This window comes from Lampetra fluviatilis, chromosome 24 (assembly GCF_964198595.1).
Source record: "Lampetra fluviatilis chromosome 24, kcLamFluv1.1, whole genome shotgun sequence".
Lineage (NCBI taxonomy): Eukaryota > Metazoa > Chordata > Hyperoartia > Petromyzontiformes > Petromyzontidae > Lampetra > Lampetra fluviatilis.
In genome coordinates, this window is record NC_136298.1 from 2381166 (window position 1) to 2395387 (window position 14222).

A 14222-nucleotide genomic window follows, 5' to 3' on the forward strand; every position below is an offset into this window, starting at 1 on the left:
ATTGAATTATTGTTTCTTGTTTTTTTGTATGATTGTATGCATGTAATTACTGTAAACTTCGTGTAAAAATGCTTTATACTGAGAGATTTCTTGTGTCTGGAACCAATTAATGTCATTTACATTAATTATGGGGAAAATTAATTCGGTGTTCGAACAAATCGGTGTTCGAATGGCCTTCTGGAACGAATTAAGTTCGATCTCCGGGGTACCACTTTACTTGCACAGGAGAGCTCGTTTTCTCCTGAGCGTGTTCCATTCCTTGGCTGCTGTTCCATCGTTCATCTAGATCACAGGCTATCCTCCATCCCTGCCCAAGCCCATTTACTTTTCTTGCCAGTCAAAATTATGTCTTTAATATGTGTATGTTCTCCAATCCACGTGTTCCTCTCGACCTCATTCCAAGTATGCACCTCTCAATGCTTATTTGTGCACTTTTCATAATTTGTTTCCTTTGTGTTTTGTCAATGGCCATGCTTTTAACCATGTGTTATCGCAGGTAGTATTCACTGATTGAAAACGATCTTATTCAAGCGCATTGGTCTCTGATTGTTTAAGGATGAAGTTCAGTTTTACAAAATGCACTCCAACCTGTTATCGCCCACCTTATTTTTGTACTCTTTGGTTTTTTCGGTAAAGTCACGTAGGTGAAAAAGCTAAATAAAATAAAAATAAATTAAATGCACGACGTTTCGGAAGCAACACAAGCATCCGTCATCAGGTGTGACTGCTCCTGCAAAATTACTGTAGCGTATGAAGAGATCTATTTAGAGACACGTGTTTATATAGGATACTAGGAGGGGGAGGAGCCAAGGGGTCGGGGGTGGGGGCATGCGGCAGGCCGTGGTGCGTCGCGGGCGGTTGGGTAGGGCATTAGCTGAGTTAAGCCGATAGATAAACATCTGTTTTATTTGTGATGCCAAGGGAGGGGAGGGTGAGTGTGAGTACGGTGCGAGTACCTTATTTTTGTTTACGTTTTGATGCGTTCAAAAATAATCCTTGATATCCACGTTCTCGTGTGTTTTGTGCCCCTCAACGAACATTGCCAATTGTTAGCAAACTTTTTCTACACGACTCATGCTTTGCTCGTCTTGATCTTGAGCTCAACTAAGTGACCTACTCTCAGTTCGTCGAGTATTTCCTTCGTGCCTCTATGCACGAGTGACAGGCATCCAGGTATCTGACTCTGCACACTACTTTTCGTCCAGTTCTGTGAGCATTGTGTGAATATTCATTCAGACTTGGCGTGAGCAAATAATACAAAATGGCCGAGGCAATGAAATGTTATTTCTGGGACACTATTTTTTCCAGGGGTGTACCTCACTCCGCGACTGGGGTACCAATCAATCCGAAATAAGTGCTACTCCACGATGTCGAAACGCCAAACAGCATAAAAAATCCGTTATCGAAAATTTCAACTTTGAATAGTGCATTGTGTATAGCTCGTCGAGATGAGTCGAATGCCGCATCGCCGACCATCAACAGACTAAAAATGACTGCATCACTGATATTATGCGAGAGCCGGGCTACTATTGTACCCCGGGGTACTGCCATAAGGTTCAAATGTCGCGAGGGGGCCCAAGACTTGCGAGGTTTACATTTGATTAGCTGTTTTCTATTAAATATGTTAGTTAATAATGATAAAGGGAAAGTGGTGTTGCAGTCGTTGGCGCAGTGCGTCATGAACCTCGCAACCTGAGTATAATTTATAGCCATAGCTAGCATCAGTGGTGATATCTGAAACAGTCCTGGGTATATGATTTCACCCACCTGTATTGCTGACCAGCAACATGGTGAAGTATGGTCAAACAACTTCTATGACTAACACAGCATGGGGAGGCATTTATCCAGCATTTGTTTGACAAAATCACTGTTAATTAAATTGAAAAATCATTCGAAAATGTATTACAGTGTTTAACACATAGGCTTTCACTACCAATATCATCCATGATAGAGGTTTTCTTGGGTTGGATCGCGTAAATATATAAATGTGTCATTAAAATCCGCCACCACCCAACACAGCCAACTAGTAAGGGTTGTCACGTAAACAGAACATGCCAATTCGTCACTAATACAGCACACCAGTGTGTTGGAGTCCAAGCCACAACGTTTACAATCTGAGTACGACGTTTCACCAGTAATTACAACTAGCTTCATCAGGCGACAGCTAGATTTGTGGAGAAGTCCACCTGTTTCGTTCCTGAAATAGAGGCGTAGATGTGGTGACCACGCTTGTGTGCTCTTCTGGTCAATAACAGCTGCCTTCATATATATAGCAGGCAACGTTTTCGGCAATGATCCTTCTTAATAGGATTTAAATTAATAATGGTCATTGGACCAAACCGTCGCCGATATTTTTAAATCCTTTATATTAAGTTCGCTTGCTTGCTTGCTTGCGTGCTTGCTTGCTTGCTTACGACCGTGCAAATCTTTCGGTCGTTTTTTAACCCACTTCCCGTGATCCAATCGAGCTGACATTTCCCACACAGACTCGTTGTGCGAGACAATTAATGTTCGTGAAAACAAATTCCCAAAATTTTACACTTTTTAGGCAAAAAAAATTTATTTTACATATATTCATATAGAACTCATTCATGGCTTTGGCTGAACGTCACAGTGTAAGAGCACAGTGCGTAACCCCTCCACAGGCCGTGGCGGAGTAGCGCAGTTGGTAGCGCCCTCGCTTCCCATGCCAAAGGTCGCGGGATCGATCCCCGCGTCCGCCACAGGTGAATATATATTAAGTTCGCTGCCACGCATATAAATGATTTATAGTGAAAAACTTTGTTTTTACAGGTTATACTTATTAAATCCTTTATATTAAGTTCACTTGCTTGCTTGCTTAGGACCGTGCAAATCTTTCGGTCGTTTTTTAACCCACTTCCCGTGATCCAATCGAGCTGACATTTTCCACATAGACTCGTTGTGCGTGACAATTAATGTTCGTGAAAAACCAATTCCAAAATTTTACACTTTTTAGGACAAAAATATTATATTTAATTACAAATTGCTTAATGCTGCCATGCAATCATCTGACCCATATAGGTGGCAGCCATCTCAAGCCAGAGGACGAGAGGACTCTAGCCGCCACGCATATAAAGGATTTATAGTGAAAAACTTTGTTTTTACGGGTTATACTTGTTTTATTTTAGGCCACAGTTTTTTATTAATGTGTTGAGTTTATTTTTTGTCAAATGCCCTTGTGCACCACTGCCAACGCAGCAGCAGCATCGCCAAAGTATTTAACGAGTGTTTTTAGAATTACCTTTAGAGCACAAGTCCTGTGGTACCACTGTCTTGAGTGAGTTATCTCTCAGCCGTGTATCCTGTGTTGTTGATGCTCACTGGGATGTGTTTTTGGATGTATCTGTGACCCACGAGTGGGGGGTTTAAATTTCAAAACCATTTTCAGCGCCTCCAGACTTGCTGTGAAGGTATGAGGGATTACATAAATTACATTGTTTAAAATTTCGATTTAAAGCTTTCGTGACTGCAATTGAAGTGACTTGAGAAGTATTTTTTTGACGTCAGCTGCCAGTGACTGTTTTGCCCGCTGTGACGCGATGTCACTGCTCGCTGTGAGGTTTCCCAATGAGAACAACAAACTAAACACGAAAAGCAGTTCTAGAAAAATATTGTTTTTTAAAATGTAAATTTAAAGGATGTAGTGGTACACGAGAAATGCAACACGAAGACAAGCACATGGGACACAAGACATTTTATTCCCTGGTGTTTCAGTCCGCAGTGCTTTGGAAGTTGCATATACCGATATACAATAGGAGCTTGTATGTTCTCCGAACGTGTACATTTCCACGTTGATATTTTCCAGCAGGTAAACAAAACAAAAACATTCTCAAAACTATGTTCCGTAAGAAAAATCACAACACTTGCGAAACCACACCAACACCGTGAGACCCTCTAACAACATCAGCGGCGGCATTGAAACACAAACACGGACCTCTCAAGAGCCACCACAAGCCCCACAGTTTCACATTCACCAGTCCTCGATGTATTGATGTCAAGTACGAGCGGTATACGCATGGCGAGGTTGACTTTGGTGCTAGTTTGGGAGGTGCAGTGGCCGCAGTTTAAGCGACTGCTTGCACGGGGAGGGAGAAAGCAATACAATCAGATAAGGAAAAAATGTACCTTAATGCTGGAAAGGGAATATAAGGGGGTAGTGACTTCAGCATCGCGCAAGCTATGCTACGTGAACCTGTCTCTCGTGCAACAGAGGCCCAGCCGAGCTTCCGATCGCCCATTGCATGTACATGTGTGTGCATGTGTGTACATGTGTGTGCATGTGCAGCCCTTTTGTCAATCCACTGCTGGATGAGGGCCTCCCCACTCCTGTGCAGGGCATGCTTCGCCATGCTTGTCACTGCGAGTTGGTGAAGGCGGGGAGTTATAGAAGCCGGAGCATATATTACATCACAACAATGTTGATAATAACCCCGTAACAGCCGACAATGCCTGTCTCAGGTTCCATTGTGTGCGGTACATGAAATGTGGGGGAGCGGTGGTGTAGCGGTTAGCGCGCTGAGCTACAAACCCGGCGACCCGAGTTCGTCTCACGGCCAGCACCAGCGACGATTTGCTGAACCGATCCTGAGCCTCCCCTAGATCGACTCAACCTTAAATGAGTAATCTTGATTTGAAGCTTAAATGAGTACCTGGCGCGGTGTGTAAAAACATCGTCACTGGGGAGACAAAGGCGGCTGGGCGTGGTGCTGGCCACCCCCCTCCCTCGTGTACCGTGCCGGCCTTCATAGGTTCTCGCAAACAGCACTTGCCCCAACAGTCTGTTAAAGCTATAGGGGGGAGCTTTGTTTGCCACATCAAATACGGGGAGCGGTAGTCGCCGTTAGCGCGATGTGGTGCGAAACTCGCTTCAATACCTGCTCACGGCCACCAACACCAGTGACGATATCTGAACCTCTCCTAGGTAGACTCAGCCTCAAATGAGTACCTCGTGCGATGAGTGATCATCGCCACGAGGGAGACAAAGGCGGCCGTGCGTGGTGCTGGCCATCCAACCCCCTCGTGTGCCGTGCCGGCCTTAATAGGTGGTGCTACTCGCAAACAGCACTTTCCCCAACAGTCTGTTGAGGCTATTTACGGGGGTGCTTTGTCTTTGTACCATACATCAAATACCACGCAACTCTGTGAAACAGACATACATCGTTACAGAATATAGGTAACACTTGCACACCGAATTACATGAGATCGATTCCCATTTCGCTTACTTACATGGAAAAATGTCGACTTTATAAGGCCATGTGACGGTCTGCGGTTTGCTTTGGAAGTCCCCTGGTTAATGGTTATCTGGTACAAGCTACAACCATGATGAAGGAGCCGTCCATAAATGACGTCACGCGATTTTGGACGACTTTTGACCCCCCACCCGTCGTCACACGGCGTCACAAAAAGTCAGACCCCCCCCTCAAATATGACGTCACAAAGCTCTCCCCCTCCCCCCCCAAATAAAACAGGCTTCAAATCGCTTTAAACTATTGTCATTGTAGTGCGTATTTATAGTGGGACTGCACTCTGATGTTGTAGGAGAAAACATTTATTAAAAAGTCTATTTAATTAAGTCGAACGTGTTGTCTATATTTATTTAAAGTTGCGCATGTGACGTCACATTTCTCATACCCCCCCCCTCGTCACAAATGTCTGACCCCCCCCCCCCAGGTGCGTGACGTCATTTATGGACGGCCCCTAATGTCAACACAACACACGCGCAGTGATACAATCAGAAGGTACTGCTGCACTCACTAACGTAAGGGAGTCAAAGTGTCAACACCAAATGCTCCATCGACTAAGAGTAAATACTGCAGAAGGGAACCAATGAGAGACACGAAGCATGTAATGATGCAGCCCCAAGGTGACTTGATACATTCTTACAATTCAGGATCGCATTTAAATTCACGCTACAATTTGTCTTTGTCTCATTTGTGCAGCCTCGTTTGTATTGTCAGTCTCATTTTGCAATGTGTAGTCTTGTTCCAACCATTAGACGAAAGGTTAACTTTCATTTGCATAAATAAGAATCCATTCTTAGGTGCACCACTTAAAGTGATGCATGTATCGCGCGTCGAAGAGAAAGTTTGAACCGATGAGTCACTCACGATACGCCTACATGCACGAAAGCGCCGGCTATTCCTACTCACACTGACAACTGCCCCGACAATTGAAAAGCACAGCATCAGAAACATCCAATGTTACGCCTCGACTCAAAAGTGAAAGTCATTTCACCGCTTTGCAAAGCTGCACCACAAAAACTCGAGCAAGGCAGCCAGCCGCGCCTCCCCTGGGCACCCTGTTGACATGGTTTTTATTTACAGACAACTCAAGTTTGGGCCAGAGCCACACAATTCTCTTGGGGACGTGTCGCTTCGACGGGATGGCTCGGAGGATTCCTAACATCGGAATTATGCCTGAGCGCAAAAAACGTCACCAGACGTGTCAATAAAAAAAAACGCAGTCGGGTGGCTGGAGCATTTCATGTGACAAACTGATAGTGACCTGCCTGCCAATGCTTGTTTTACCCACGAAAGCCTCACGGAGTCTCAGCACTTTATCACGAGGGGCCTGTGAAGTATTTGGCATCAGGGGGCGATGCTATATATATGTGCTCATAGTTGTGCAGAGTACGAGTGTGGAGTTTGTATGTTCTCCCCCTGTACTGCAGTGCACGTGGGGTTTGTATGTTCTCCCCCTGTCCTTCAAGGGTTTCCCCCGGGTTCGCCAATTTTCTCCTTGAGCTAACACACACACACAGTGTAACTAGTATTGGCCAAAATATTCCAATGCTGAAAAAATAAATACCTGCAAATTATATTCTTTGGGTTTTTCAGTAAAGTCACGTAGATAGGTTCAAAGAAGATTGAAAAAAATTACAAAAAACTACGTTTCGATCACAACACAAGCGATCGTCATCAGGAGTAAAGAGGATGAAAGCTGCCGAATGTAGACTGTTTTTATAGGGTGTAGTCGGAGGGTTATAAACGAAGTGGGCGGGGCTAGTGATGCTAATTGGATAAATTAACCTGTCAATGTAAAATCGGAGTGCCGAAAATAACAACATCGGAAGGTGGTAGGATGGGAACATCATAGCCAGTTATGACTCTTCCCATCCTACCACCTTCCGATGTTAGTTATTTTCGGCTCTTTGATTTTACATTGACAGGTTAATTTCTAACATTATAAACTAGCAAAGTTAATTTTAAAAAGAATTAGCAAATAATTATTGCTATTGGGAAATTTAGATCATGACGCCGACACACAATTTTAGGTTTTTTTACTTTGTCATAAACAGGTAAGGCCCACTGAACTATGTAGCTCTTTTTCATAAGCGACCTGGCCACAGACGATAGCTCAACAAAGTGACTTATCGTGTGGAAATTTATAGCAGCCAAATACTCTAAACGCATGTTTATAAACATGCACAAACTACGAATATACAGGCGTCAGGGTTGGGATCGAACCCATGATCTCCTGTATACCAGGCGAGGTCGTTAACATCTCGCCACCGTGGCGCAAATGGCAAGTATTTTATGGACACGCCTGCAATATTAACCAAGGCGGCTTGCCGGAATCGAACTACAAACACCCTTCAACAAACGGCGAATGTATGTGTGTATGTATAACTTCTTTCGCACCGTATGTAGCCAAATGTTCTAAACGGAGATGCGAATGTGCTATCGCTCGTTGCCACGTAACTGGCTAACTCGCGTGATAACTCGGAACATCATGAGGACGTCACTTCTCCACCACCACCACCAAATGAAAGTTGTGCATCAAGTGGAGTTCTGGAGGAAATCGTGTCAAACTCGAGTGAGTGCACTCAAGTCGCCTGGAGTTGGATGTCGATGGAAGCAAGGCACGTGATGCCTTCACCACCGACCGTGCACAGCCCTAGCGCTGACGTGGTGGTTTGCGACACTGGCAAATCGATGTGCTTCGTTTACCAAGCAAATTCACCTTCTTGGTTCTTTCGGTAAAGTCACGTAGAATGGAAATAATAAAATAATAAAAATAAAACATAATAAAATAATTCTCACGACGTTTCGGCCACAACGCAAGCAGCCGTCCTCAGGTGAAGAACAGGTCTGTCGGGAAGACAGAGTCTGAATGACAGAGTCTTGTTCTTCACCTGAGGACGGCTGCTTGCGTTGTGGCCGAAACGTCGTGAGAATTATTTTATTATGTTTTATTTTTATTATTTTATTATTTCCATTCTACGTGACTTTACCGAAAGAACCAAGAAGATGAATCCCTGCAGTCACGAAAGCTTTAAATCGAAATTTAAGCAAATTCACGTTTCGCAGGAATCACCCCGACGGGCACTTGCACATGTAATCCGAGACTGTACTGAGATGTCTTTCATCATCGAAAGACATTTGTTTTTTTAGTTATTGCTTTTTTGTAATACCAATTGTGCCCCTCAGAATTGTATTAGATGAAGAAGGGTCCTTCTGGAATTCCTTCAGTCAGCAGGCAATGTCATCTTGTTCAGAAGTGCCCCTCGAGAAATACCCGAGTTCAATCGAGGCCACCTCAACAGGCCTCTGAGATAACCACTTAAATGTCACTCACTCCCCTCATGCTTTGAGTGCCTCATCTATGGCCCTTGTTGTCAATCTACTGCTGGATGAGGGCCTCCCAACGCTTTCCGGGTCGTGAGAGTTATTTGACCATACTTCACCACCCTAGTCAGTGCGGGTTGGTGAAGGCGAGTGGCACGCACACTACAGCGTAGAAGTGTAGTATAACAATGGATTTCACTGCACTGGCCACTACTGCCCCGAGGCCCTATGAACCTGTTTGTGCATGATGCTCGTCCATACGTCTAGGCCCAGCTCTGCACATGTATATGAAATCGAGCACATTCCAGTTGATTTGGTCACAGGCATACAATTTACATGAAGCAGAAGTTGAAAAGTAGTCCTACCGAGTGAGGCTCCGACACTTTCAGGTAATACAGAAGTTATCCTATGAGAAGATCTGTCTGTGCCATAGGAATTTGGAATATTTCCATTTGGCTCAGAAGAACCAATGAAAACTATTACAATGGACAGTTTGAGAGTGGGGGCATGATGAGATTATGACGTTTAGGTTTATAGAGCGTCGTTCGTGCAAATTGCATCTCAGAATCTCTGAGGAACCGCAGACAAGCTGGAAGGAAGTGAGCCGGTGTCAACAGTTGTCCAAGCGCTGCAGCCCTCGCCATAGATATAAACATGTGTTGAGCCACTTAATGATTGTTTATGAAGTCAAACACCAAATGTACCCTACAATGTTGTTTTAGTCTGTTATTGTTGACGAGGATGAGACCATTAATTCACGAAACTGAAAAGCACAATGAAATCTCAGATAGCTGATATGAAGAATGATCCTAAGAATGTCAGCAGAGCTCACGCAGTGAGCCACCCAACCACTTGCCTGTTATATTGTCCACAATGACGCAACTTATTATTGAGTTATGCATAGAATAATGTTCCGTCGAACTAGGAGTTCATGTCAATAGCGTTGATTAAAGCGAGCCAAACTCTGCTGATGAAACATTGTATCTTAAAACCGGTCCACAGTTTGCTTGTCTTGAAACAATGCTGCTGAAATTATGCACCCCCAGAAGGCTGCGCGGCTGATGGGTTGTGTAAGAAATACTTGTATTATTTGCATGTGGAGATACGGATACGTGGATACGTATTATCTAATTATTTATTTCGTTACCGTCCTGTTGCAACCAGTTGCAAGCTGATGAAATATGAAAACATTATCTTGTAAAGTATTTTTTTTACATAATTGCCTTTCACATCTTGTCATGCCTGTTACGTTTAAAATGTTTACAAAGTTGCACTGAATCAACGTCCATGGTTTTCTCCCAATGTTTAACGTGGAAAGAGTTACACGGAACGTATTACACAATAAAACCCATAGCCAGAGAACACTTCGTGGCATGCCATGTGTCGTCCTTTAGTTGGCTTACAAGTAATGGAGGTTGAAGTGGAATTATGAGTGCCCAGATTGCATTAAGGAACAATGTTGGATGAAAACACGGGGTAAAAGGTTGGATTTGAATAATGTCGTGTGATGTGTGTTAAGAGGATTATATCACGCAACGTCAGTGCCAGTGTACACAACGCGACAACACCGCATAAAGACAAAGTGACGCGGGGTGGACATGGCAAACACAAAAACACATCTTCAACAGGGTTGTGGTCTTGAATGCAATCATACATTTAAAAAATGGGTTTTTTTTCCAGTGCTCACGATTAGCGATAATTATCTTCGATAACTTTTTTTAAAAAATCAAGTTAATATAAACAACACAACAAGAGTAATGTTGAGGAGAAATACGCAATTGGTGTTTTTTTAATCTGTGTACGTGGGAGAGAGGGGTTAATAAAGTATTATTCTCACGCCCAACATCATTTTTGTCAGGGGTGGAGTATCTTTTTTTGTATTTCAACGTAATTTGGTGGGCCACACATTAACAAAGAAATATCCCCCGTATAACCTGAACAGACTGTTGGGGCAAGTGCTGTAGACCGGCACGGCACAAGAGGGGGGGGTTGGGTGGCTAACACCACGCCCGACCGCCTTTGTCTCCCCAGTGGCAATGTTTACACACCGCACCAGGTCCTCATTTGGGGCTGAGTTGACCGAGGGGAGGCCACGTCCCGGTTCAGATATTTGTCACTGGTGTTGGCCGTGAACGGGAATCGAACTCGGGTCTCGGGTTCGAGGGGTTCGTAGCGCAGCGTGCTGACCGCTACACGATCGCTCCCCATGCATGTGGCCGAGAAAACTCAAACTAGACACGCAGTGTTGTTGTCAGAGCGAAAACAACTCCCACAAGTACCCGCATATAGTGCGGATACAATGCTTGCATGTGATTGATGTTGTTTGGGGGGGTATTTTATAAGTCGTCGGCCTTGTTTGGCTAAAGACCATAAGTTCTCCACTCCTATGATATAACTTGTGTCTGTTATATATTTAGTTAACTGGCAGATACGTGATTATCTGACTTGTCCGACTGTACATCTGTGAAAAATAGCTTTATATCTCATCGGATTCCTCCAGTATGAATACAGATTCTGAGATACAAGCGTCTGTTACCCTCCGTGTGAAAGGTGTTATATAAGTGTGTATCCTGGTTATTGTTAAACTATAACTGGCCCACTGAGCGCTGGGACTAAGTCCCTTGTTATAACGAGTAAAGAACTTGATTTAAAGCTTTCGTGACTGCAGGGATTCATATTGTTGGTTCTTTCGGTAAAGTCACGTAGACTGCTTGAGTAGCAGTCGAAACGTCGTGAGAATTTTATAGTTTTATATTTTTATTATTTTATTGTTTCCCTTATACGTGACTTTACAGAAAGAACCAAAAATATGAGTAAAGAACTGGTTATACCGAACATGCAAGGTGGGGGCATGGCGGGTTTGATAAATAATTTTAAGGGAGATTTTTTCAAATGGCTCACCAACACGCACCCATTAATCAAACGTAACCAAGGTATACACAAGGGGAATTCAAATGAAAAATTAAATAGCACGGCTACACAAATGCACGTGAGGTGACAGCCAATTTCCAAGTAGCGCATATTTTTGTACAATTAAAATGACGTGGCATTGCAAAATGCATGAACAGTACACGTCAAGCTATTTTATAAATCCACTCCTGGATGTGGGTCGTGGGTATTTGCGCATGTCAGTGCGGATTGCTAAAAGCGGGGGAGCGTTTTTTTATTTCGACAAAGGCCCACTGAGCTATATAGTTCCTTTTCACGTATGACCTGGCCACAAATGTGGACATTTATAACAGCCAAATACTCGACACGCATTTTTTTTATATGTGGGAATAAAACCGGAGGAAAATCTTCCCGACCACGGGGAGAACATGCAAACTCCAAATATACAGGCGTCGGGGTTGGGACCGAACCCATGCCCTCCTGCATGGGTTCTCACCCCTGTGGCGTCCATATATGTTGCAACATTACAGAACAGCAAGCGTTTGCCGAAACTGCCCTCTGCTGTCAACCACGGAGGTCCACAGCCCTCTGGCATAAGTGTTTTGTTTGGTGGTCGTCTATTCCAGTGTAAGGGTCGTGTAAGGACACGTCTGGATTCTGTAAGGGTCACAAAGGCACCACCGTAACTAAATAATTAACGAAAGGCGGCTAAGACACAGCCGGGCAGGAAAAAGCATTGGGTTGGTGGATGACTTGGGCGTAGGGCTTTGGCGGCAAAGATAAAGGAGGTAAAGGGGAGAGTGAGAGGCGGAGAAAGAGGCCAAGGCGTTGATTGAAAGCAGAAGGGTGGAGATTAGAGCAGTGTTCTTCATCGCAAGGCCCGCGGGCCCCTGGTGGCCTTTTAGTGCGGCCCCCGACAATACAATGCTGCTGTCAAACCCCGAATGGGTTGAAATGTGTGGCGGCCCTCACACTAATGATGTCTTATCAGCGAAAGTGCCCCCCCCACCCCTCTGAAAATTTGTGAAAAACACAGCATTACAGGAACCTACTGGAAGGTTCCAGACATATGGAGCAGAGGAGATTTGAAGGGGGTGTGACGCATATCGGGGGGTTTTGGAGAGATGACTTCCTACGGATTGTGTGTGTGGTGAAGCGAGGGACGTGGTAAATAAAGTCCTTACCCTGAAGATCACAAGTAGGATTGCAGTCTTAATTCCTGCTTATTAGCCGAGCTAAGGAGCGCGGTGCATCACGGTTGATTTTTTGTCGCAGGTCATGCATACACATACTCCATAGTAATCGTGAATATCTGACTTCATAGAACTACTTGGATCTCAGCCATCAACACCTTTGTCTTCATCGGAATTATCTAACCGAGCCTTGCGGTCCTTGGCATCGGAATATGGAATTGTTCGCCAATAGCTCTGGAAAACCATTTGAGATGAGCGACAGCCAATGCGAGTTACACATTATACGTTTGTGTAGTATTCGAAAGAAGAGTTAGATACATAGGGATACTTTTACATTATACACGCACACGAATAAAACTTTTTTTGTATTACTCCGACATTTTTCAGATTGTTTTTCTTTATCAATTATTAAACAGTCGTATACATGTGCATACTTATACAAGTAAAATGCGCTTACGTATATGTATGCGTGTGTGTAGGGATTCAATGTGCACATACATGTACGGCCTAACTACGCACTGCCGCTTTACTGAAGTACAGTACAATATACGTAGTCAACTACTACACAGGCGTGCACTTGCATTTACCATCATGTGACGTACCCACGTTCACCCATGTAAGTTTTAGGAAGTTTGCTCTATTTCTGACCATTCTTGCTTTCCTCGTTACAGGCATCTCGAATGCCTGTAACGATGAGTCGCCTACCTTTCCCCTACAATGCCGTGGTTACGATTCAATTCGAAAATCAATTATTCGCCTTGTTCGATACGTCCCCGTGTCTAATGTGTCCCGTCTCGTTTGTCAAGACCAGGGGGGGGTCGGTAACCTTTCAAGGAAGAGCCGTTGCGTTTGTTTTTGACCAAAATAGTTCGAGAGCTCCATCACACGCATACCTACTTGTACACAAACACAGCAGCAGGTATTCAACAGATGACACGCACACACATTCTGACTTAATAAAAATGTGATGGAATAAAATGCGTAGACTTAGTTTTTGTCCCCCTAAGTTATTCTTTAACAATATAGTTTGACTGCACGTTTTGTTATCAAGACATACCATGGTGACCCATTCCCTGCCATATTTTATCGTTTATCTTTACGTGAAATTACGTTGAAGATTAAGGTTTTTTTTAACTGCTGCACTAGAGCTGCAGGTTGCCGTGCCCTGGTAAACACGAAGTCTTTTACAGTCGAATTTTGACTTTAAACTTTCGTGACTGCAGGAATTCATATGTTATGATTCTTTCGGTAAAGTCACGTAGATAGAAACAAATAAAAAGTGATTTAAAAATATCACGACGTTTCGATCGCAACACAGGCGGTCGTCACTAGGAACAGGATGATGACGACCGCTTGTGTTGCGATCGAAACGTCGTGATGTTTTTTAATCACTTCATTTAGATTTTTTATGATTTTCTCTATCTACGTGACTTTACCGAAAGACCCCATAGAATAATTACAGACGTTTTGTCAATCCCCTTTTTGCGATGGTGTGACAGTGCCCTAACTGACAATACTTCACCGCACTGGTCAGTGCGGGATGGGTTGAAGG

At 43.9% G+C, this 14222-nt stretch overlaps 1 non-coding gene across 1 annotated transcript; it reads left to right on the forward strand.

The window, feature by feature from the left end:
• Positions 1-2650: 2650 nt before the first annotated feature.
• Positions 2651-2723, forward strand: TRNAG-CCC (transfer RNA glycine (anticodon CCC)). Its single transcript has one exon. It is a non-coding gene; the product is annotated as a tRNA-Gly (tRNA).
• Positions 2724-14222: the final 11499 nt, after the last annotated feature.